Source organism: Cupressus sempervirens, chromosome 6, assembly GCF_028749045.1.
Source record: "Cupressus sempervirens isolate cs-2001-9-10 chromosome 6, ASM2874904v1, whole genome shotgun sequence".
In the NCBI taxonomy this organism is placed as follows: Eukaryota; Viridiplantae; Streptophyta; class Pinopsida; order Cupressales; family Cupressaceae; genus Cupressus; species Cupressus sempervirens.
In genome coordinates, this window is record NC_143123.1 from 90,425,620 (window position 1) to 90,434,034 (window position 8,415).

The following is an 8,415-nucleotide window of genomic DNA, read 5'->3' on the forward strand; positions in this document are numbered from 1 at the left end:
CTCATCTAGTAAGAGAGGAAGGTCCATCATTTGTCCCTCCAACAGGTGTTTCTAGTGAAGTGGTAGGTGATATTGACAGAATCAAGTAGATTGCTCAAGGTGCAAAGATTTGGATCAAAGGAATTCAAGAGGTAGCCTTCAAATGTGCAAAAGAATTAGTACAAGTGCACAATAGGGCATTGGCTACAATCTCTAGCATCCAGTGCATGGAGGAATCATGGGTGGATGAGCATATTTACTAAGAAGAGGTGATTGATGACATTCAGAATCTAATGGAGACCCCAAAGAAAGAATTGATTGATGGTTGAGTTATCAGCAAAGGGGATGTCTATGATTTTATTCGATGGTATAGTGCAGTGATCACGGCTAAGGAAATGTTTGAGAGCTTTACCAAAGAATCTAGTCGATGGAAGAAGATTGTTGATAACATCAAGCAAAGAATATCAAATGCAATTGCATCCTTGTTATCATAGAGATTGGTGGAAGAGGAAATGACAACTAATAATCTGAAAGTCAAGTTAGAGGAATTCTTTCAACTAAATGTTTATGCAAGAGATGATTTTGAGAGCTTCTCCATCTTCTCAAATACAATGCACACTACTAAGGACTTACTACCAGATTGTGATAAAGGCTTAGGAAAAGCATAAAGAGCAATTGCAGTTCTAGAATTCAGGCAAGAATCTGCACCAAGCATCAGTATAGAGGAGTTGGAAACTATGTTAGATGTATTTTGATCTTTAAGGGAAAAAAATCAAGGATAGATGCATTAAATGCATAGTGGGTGTGCATAGGGATCATTTATTACACCCCACTCCTTCTTAAACGAGCATGCATAGTGGGCATTTATTACCCACTATAGTAGTGGATTCCTTGTGGCATTAATTTAGATTCCTTTCCATTTCCCTGACCCTAATTAGGGCTGATGTGGTACAATCTTGGCCATTGGTTATTGTGATCATGCAGGCCACCTATTGTAATCGAGGACCTATATAAAGGCCTCATTTCTCATTTGTAAAAGGAGATTTTTTATGAGATTGTTGCTATGAGCTACTAAGATAATAAAGTTTTCATTGGAGTTTGGTGAATACTTGATGTGTCTTAGTGCTTGTTGGTTCTTCTAAAATTTCTTCAATTAGATTAAGTTTAGCATAGTCAATGTGTGGTGATTACAATGAAGAATATGATGGTGTATTATGAATTCCTTTGATTCATACTTTTGACGTTTTAGTGATTCTAATTCATTGTGTATAGTTAGCCTGAACCCCTTTCATGCATATGCTCAACTTCTATCATTCATATACATTGTTCTTTATGATGGTGTATACAGTGATATGAAAATCTTTGGCATAACCCTTGAAGATTGCACAAGTTCATGCTTAGTTGTAGTATAACTTAGTGAAACAAAGTTCAGTAAATTGAGAAATTTGTCCACTAGAGTACTATTTGTTGTTATCACTACCCTTAGGATTAGAATAGAATTCCTAAACCCTATCTTATTGAATTTTTGCATATTGTGTGAAAACTCCAAAAAAGTACTTCATTGCAAAACCTTAAGATAGCTCCCACATCTAGTATGGTTTGAAATGAATTTGAATAAACATGTAAGGCCCCTTGTGATCATCAGCAAATCACATCAACCACCGATCTTATCCACAGTCAAGATTTGACATTAAAGGAACCTTGAAGTCATTGTATGATCTTCTAGCAATCTTATCATACACAAGACTTTATTCAAGAGAGGACAAGATATTTCGATATTTTGTTCTACTATTTGGTGAGTCATAAAACACACATCAACAGGGCCCTCTGATAAAGCATTTTGGATTTAGTCTCCTAAATGCTTCCACGAAATGACTGAAACCACTTTATTCTTTGAACATGGCCGAGATTATGTAATTTCCAAGCACTTTCCTTCCCCGACCCAGCCTGCCGCCTTCTTTGAACAAACCTGCGCTTGTCTACTTTCCAAGCATTTTCCTTCCTTCAACATTCCCAATCAACAAGGCAGTGGCACCCACAGAGCCTGTCTCATTATTACCAATTCGAAATCATGTAGATTCCTACCTAGTCCAAGCATTTTGGAATCATCCATTAAATGTTTCGACGAAGGATCCTAATAACTATTTCTCCTTTGTTCATCGAATTTCTAGGCATCTTATTTCCTGGACTGGATCTGCCTTTCGTACCGAAAGGTGCCTTTGCTCTTTTCCTCGCTCTTCTTTTCCCAGTTGCTTCCAGGAAACGACTGAACCCGCCTATTTAATTCCCTTCCCCTCCTCGCTTTTCCACATACACTCATCTTCTGCAATCAAGCCCTACTCGTCCTACTCTCTTTCTATTTTGTAAACTACATACTCTTTCATTTTATTATTTAAAGGGTTTTTCAGCCTTTGAACTGGTATCAATGGCTTCTTCTTCGTCATCTCACCAGCAAAAACAGCAAAAGCACAGATTTATTGCTTTCTCTGGAATAGAACCTGATGGAAAGAGAAGAAAGGTTTCTGAATCTTCGACATCGTTTGATGTTTTCATCAATCACAAAGGCCCTGATGTCAAATGTACCCTTGCTACCCAGCTTTACAACGCCCTTAATGAGGTAGGCGTCTGAGCATTTCTTGATTTTGAGGAGAAAGAACTTGGAGAGTCGTTTCCCTCTACTATTGAGATGGCAATAAAATCTGCCAAAGTGCACATCGCCATTTTCTCTAGAAGATATGCAGAGTCACCTTGGTGTCTGGCTGAGCTTGAAGGAGGTGGACATAGTGGATCAAAGACAAACATGAAGACATCAAGTTGTGCTACAGCAATTCATACTCATTAACATAACTAAACTCCATTACAAATCCATAGAATGCTACAGCATTCCATCCACTCATGATCCACAATGAGAAACCCAAAATGGGCTCTACTGATCCACCATGATCAGATAAACATCTGATACTCAAATCTTTACATAATGCCTCTATTTATAGAGGTCTGAGAACTCTCTAGAATATCAAACACATGTATTGCATGACATATAATATTAATATATATCAATTAATATATGCAACTACTGGTAGTTGAAGACTGATTTTGAAATGACCTTGGGCGGCTGTATGCTGCTGTTTGTCTTCTTTTAATGTGGACGGTGCTGAGTGTGGGCTGGACGGTGGACGGTTAACCAACCATAAGGTTGCCGACAATTGATAGAAATTAATGCTGCCAACACTCCCCCTTAATTTCTATCACTAATGCTACTGCATTTATATTGTTTTCCCTTGTCATAATTACTTTGGGTTTTACGGCTTACCCCTAACCAATGCAATCCTAAAGTGGTTTCAAGTTCACCACAAAATTCTCAAACATTACACAAATGGTTTCAAGATCACCATAAACTTTGCACTCCAATGGTTTACAAACCAAGCATTCATTGGTTCTACTGACCATGAATCATCACTATGGGAAAATTATCATCACTTTGGCTTTTCTCCTTCTTGACTTGCATCAAACTGATTATTGAGTCCATATAAAAAGAAATTCATCTACTGAGATACATGGGTGCCCAGTCGTTGTACTCGCCAGTTCTATAGGAATCCTTTTCAGATACATGGTTCATCAATACATTCAGTCAAACTCTAGGGTGTCGGGTACAACCGATAATGCACCCCTTACAATAGATTATTAACAAGCAATTCTCATTAAATCTTCATCACTTGATTGGGGGATATCAATTCAGCAATCTACTATTACATGACCACATTTGATATGACAAAGCCTTAAACATTTTCTCATCCAAATTCCAACACTTAAACTCCAAATTAGCACACACAGAGACCTTTGCACTATGACAACAAGCTTTAGCACACCATCTCACCTTTTATTACACCTAAGATAACTAACTTAACTTTAACAACTAATGCATAACAACTAACACGCATATTTCAAACACAAACATAATAAAAATTTCCATGATCAATATCTTTCATGTCATGTGTATGCATTCTTTGGCACTCCCGCTTGCACAAAGATGCTCCACATGTTTCTAACGCACACTTCAACTTTGGCTTCTTTCTTTTCACAGCTTCTTTGTTTCTCATAGCAATCTTTTGACTTGTTCTTCTCTTTATTCTTGTAGAAGATAACTTCAAATGCCATTGTCTATTGGGCTACATTGCCACAACACTCTTCACCAATTTTAAACTTCTTGAGCTCTCCATGATCTCTAGGATCATATTCCATTAGCTCTGATACCACTTGAAGGAGGTGGACATAGTGGATCAAAGACAAACATGAAGACATCAAGTTGTGCTACAGCAATTCATACTCATTAACATAACTAAACTCCATTACAAATCCATAGAATGCTACAGCATTCCATCCACTCATGATCCACAATGAGAAACCCAAAATGGGCTCTACTGATCCACCATGATCAGATAAACATCTGATACTCAAATCTTTACATAATGCCTCTATTTATAGAGGTTTGAGAACTCTCTAGAATATCAAACACATGTATTGCATGACATATAATATTAATATATATCAATTAATATATGCAACTACTGGTAGTTGAAGACTGATTCTGAAATGACCTTCGGCGGCTGTATGCTGCTGTTTGTCTGCTTTTAATGTGGACGGTGCTGAGTGTGGGCTGGACGGTGGACGGTTAACCAACCATAAGGTTGCCGACAATTGATAGAAATTAATGCTGCCAACAGAGCTGGCTCTTATGTTACAAACTAAGGCCAAGATTATTCCTGTGTTTTATCAAGTGAAGCCGTCCGATCTGCGATTTATAGAAAAGGGCGAGTATGCCAACGCATTCACTGAATTTGAAAATAAGAGGAGGTACTTGGAGAAGCTTCCAGAGTGGAAGGAAGCACTTCAATCTCTTTCATTTGTGGCTGGCGATGAATTCAACGGGTAAGATTTCAGTGGTTTCTGTTGGTAGGAGTTTATTTCTCCATCCTTAAAAGTTGTGAATGCATGTAGCAATTAGAAATTTAGGAACATCCGGCAAGAATAAAGCACAATTGGCAGTTGAGGTTTTAGATCTTTTGAAGTCAAGAAACTTCTGGATGCATGTAATACGATGTGCACTCCTTCTATACATGAATGCAATTGAAATCAGGTCTAGGTGAGTGGAGTAAAAGGAAATTGTTTTCTGCTGCAGTAGAGTTGTGTGTACGTTTTATTCTTTTGAATTCTGTATGCTCTGTTTTGGACTTGTCTTGTCCTCTTCTCACAGCTCCCAGTTTCGGCAGTTATTTTTTTAGTGATTATTTTTCAATTTCAAAATTAGTTAACTGTTTTCTCATCCTTTCTTTTTCATTTCCTGAATAATTTTCAGTGACTGCAAAACCATAATAGCAGCAGTGCAAAAAGAAGTACAAAAGAAAACATCTTTACATGTTGCCACATTTCCAGTAGGTCTTGACAACCTTGTGGAAGATTTTCAGAGGCGGTGCCTTAATGATCTTGTACAGGATTTTGAAAATCAATGTGGACTTGAAGAAGAGAAGTGTAAGTCTAAGATTGTTGGGATTTTTGGCATGGGTGGCTGCGGCAAGACAACGCTTGCCAAAGAGCTGTTCAATCGGAAGAGCTCAAATTACTGTAGAGCAAGTTTTTTGTTTGATGTGCGAGAAGCTCATGTGGCAGGCCGATTACCTTCTTTGCAAGGGAAGCTTCTCAAGGATCTCTTCCAGGATCAGATTCTCAATCCTACAAGTACAGAGGAAGGAATGGGCTATCTCAAAGATCATCTACAAAGAAGCCCCGATGTAAGCTTTCTCATTGTTGTAGATGACATCGATGATGTGGAGCAATTAAATGCTCTAATGATCATTGACATCTTAAATAAATTTTGCAATTATGTGGTAATTGTTACAACTCGTCATGTTGGAGTGCTTACAAGGGAAGGGATTAGTGATGGTTATAATCTAAAAGGAATGGATACAAATAATGGGAGAGAACTATTTTGTTGGCACGCCTTCAACCAACCTCATTCATCTAACGAGTATGAGATGCTAGTTGAGGCCTTTGTAGAGGTGTGTGGAGGGTTACCTTTGTCTCTCCAAGTTCTTGGCCGACATGTCCATGGTAAACCACATAGTTTTTGGAGGTCAGCATTAATTCAGGCGCGGAAGACATTACCTCAGAATGTAAAGCACAGACTAAAAATAAGTTTTGATGGTTTGAGTGGGGAAGAAAAACAGATTTTTATGGATATTGCCTGTTTTTTCATTGGCGAGTCAAAGAAAATAGCTGAAAGAGTATGGGAGGGTTCAGGTTGGAACGCTCAACATTCACTGGAAATGCTCAAAGATAAGTGCCTTGTAGAGGAAACACACATTTCGGTATATAATGTATTTCATTCAGGTATGAAGCCTGCATTGAGAATGCATGACCATCTAAGGGACTTAGGAAGAGAAATGGCATCGGAGCTCAGCAGTCCTCTTCGCTTGTGGCGTCCTCAAGATCTCCAATATTTGGTATACTTTTAACCCTTCAACATTTCTTCTCAGTATTGTGCTATTGCAAATCTTCACATGTTAGTGTATCAATAGAAAATTGAGCTGCTTGTGTGCTTGTAGGGATCAATGGGTTTCCATTCCATGTTCGATAGATCTATGAGGCGTAAATTAAAATTCTTTGTAGGTCAACCAGATATTTGTATTGAGAGGCCATCTTCCGTACTATGGCTCAAGCTTAAGGGCACACCAAGGTTCGAGTTTCCGGGCATTCCTTCATGGGTTTCTCTACAATACGTGCAGTGTTTGATAATTGAATATGGACGATTCAAAACGGTGTGGGAGAATCGCATACAGGTATTTTGATATTTTCATTCTATAACCAAATTTCCTTAATCGTTATGGTGCAATTCATTTCTTTAAGGTCGTTTCTGACCAATTTTTTAAAATCATTGAAAACTTTAAACAAATTTTATCTTGAACTTCAGGCACCCTTCCAGTTGAAAAAATTTGACATTAGCTTTTGCTCAGAGCTTGAGGAGCTAAGTCTTGCACATCTGAGTTGCCTGGAAGAAATTACAATTGTAAACTGTTACCATTTCAAGAGTGTGTCAGGAATATCAAATCTTATAAAGCTTGTTCGGTTGAATATTAGTGGGTGCCCAGACCTTGCGCTTAAGGAAGTGAGACTTGAACATCTGAGCTGCCTGAAATATATCTCAATTGATCAGTGTAGTCAATTGGAAAGTGTGTCAGGAATACATGATCTTGCAGAGCTGGTAGAATTGAAAATTTATCTTTGTGATAAACTAGAGTTCGACTGCTTGCGTCTCAGTGGCATGAGATGTTTGGAAACTATAATACTTGACGGAAGTGTGAAGGTGAAACATTTTGAGGTGGATAATTGTCAAAATTTGAAAATAACAAAGTACGAATTTGAAGACCAGCAAGGATATTCGCTACAATTTGTAAATTCAATTTGCCTGGTGAGGGTTATAATAAATGGATGCGGGGAGTTCAATTGTCTTCGACTGATTAATTGCCAGAATCTGAAAACTGTGTCGGGTAACTCGGAGATTGGAGAGTTGAAAGTTAGAGGCTGTCCTGAGGTTGAGGAGCTGCCATTACAGAACATCATGCTTCCAAGAAGACGCTTCTTGGAGGGAATTGTGATTGGCTCTTGGCTCTTCTGAGAAGCTGCGGAACATGGCAGATATTGAAGAATTGCAAGTGAAAAAATACATGGTACTCTATGGTTGCGGCAATGCACTAATACGGAATTGCATTGGTAACTTGAAGGTAATACTATCGACACTCATTTTTAACAGGCAATCGTAAATCTATTTTTGATGTGAGTTTTATTACTTTCATTATTGAAACTCAGCTTCGTTTGGGGCATTGGTTCCGACAAGATAGGGATATATTTTGGGCAATGACGTTGGAGTTGGTCTGTGAATAAAAAGAATTATCCAGGGATGATGTTTGAACTGACAATGTTTTGTCTTCTATTTCAGAATGTCCCAGAGGACAGCGTTGTGATTGGAAGAGCAGTGGGTGGAGCGGAGTCAGGTTTAAACAAATATTTATTTTCTGAAGCTAATAAAGTCATCGAACTTGGAGCCGACAACACTGATGAAGAAGAGGAAGGATTGGTGGACACTGACGAAGAAGGGGAAGGATGGACACTACTTCCCTAGTACTACTTGTTGCCTAGTTGTGATCGATAGCACTACTTCCCTAGTTGTGATAAATGCATATCTGATTACATAAATCAATACTTCTATGATTATGAATTCACATTTAGCGGCAGTTATTTGCTTCACGGAGAATGGATAATTACAATTGTAGGATCTGATTCTATGGAGCTGTTCGCAATTGAAGAGGGTCTAAGGAGCCATGGAATAACGAAGAAGGCGTTTCGGATAAAGATCAGAAAAGACAAAGAGTGTAAAACTAT

General features: G+C 38.3%; 1 pseudogene across 1 annotated transcript; it reads left to right on the top strand.

The window, feature by feature from the left end:
- Positions 1–2,256: 2,256 nt before the first annotated feature.
- Positions 2,257–7,981, top strand: LOC149551343 (disease resistance protein Roq1-like; annotated as a pseudogene). The gene is made up of 5 exons (XR_016353453.1): positions 2,257–2,740; positions 4,703–4,908; positions 5,336–6,479; positions 6,582–6,815; positions 6,947–7,981. The product of XR_016353453.1 is annotated as a disease resistance protein Roq1-like (transcript).
- The last annotated feature ends 434 nt before the right edge of the window (positions 7,982–8,415 follow it).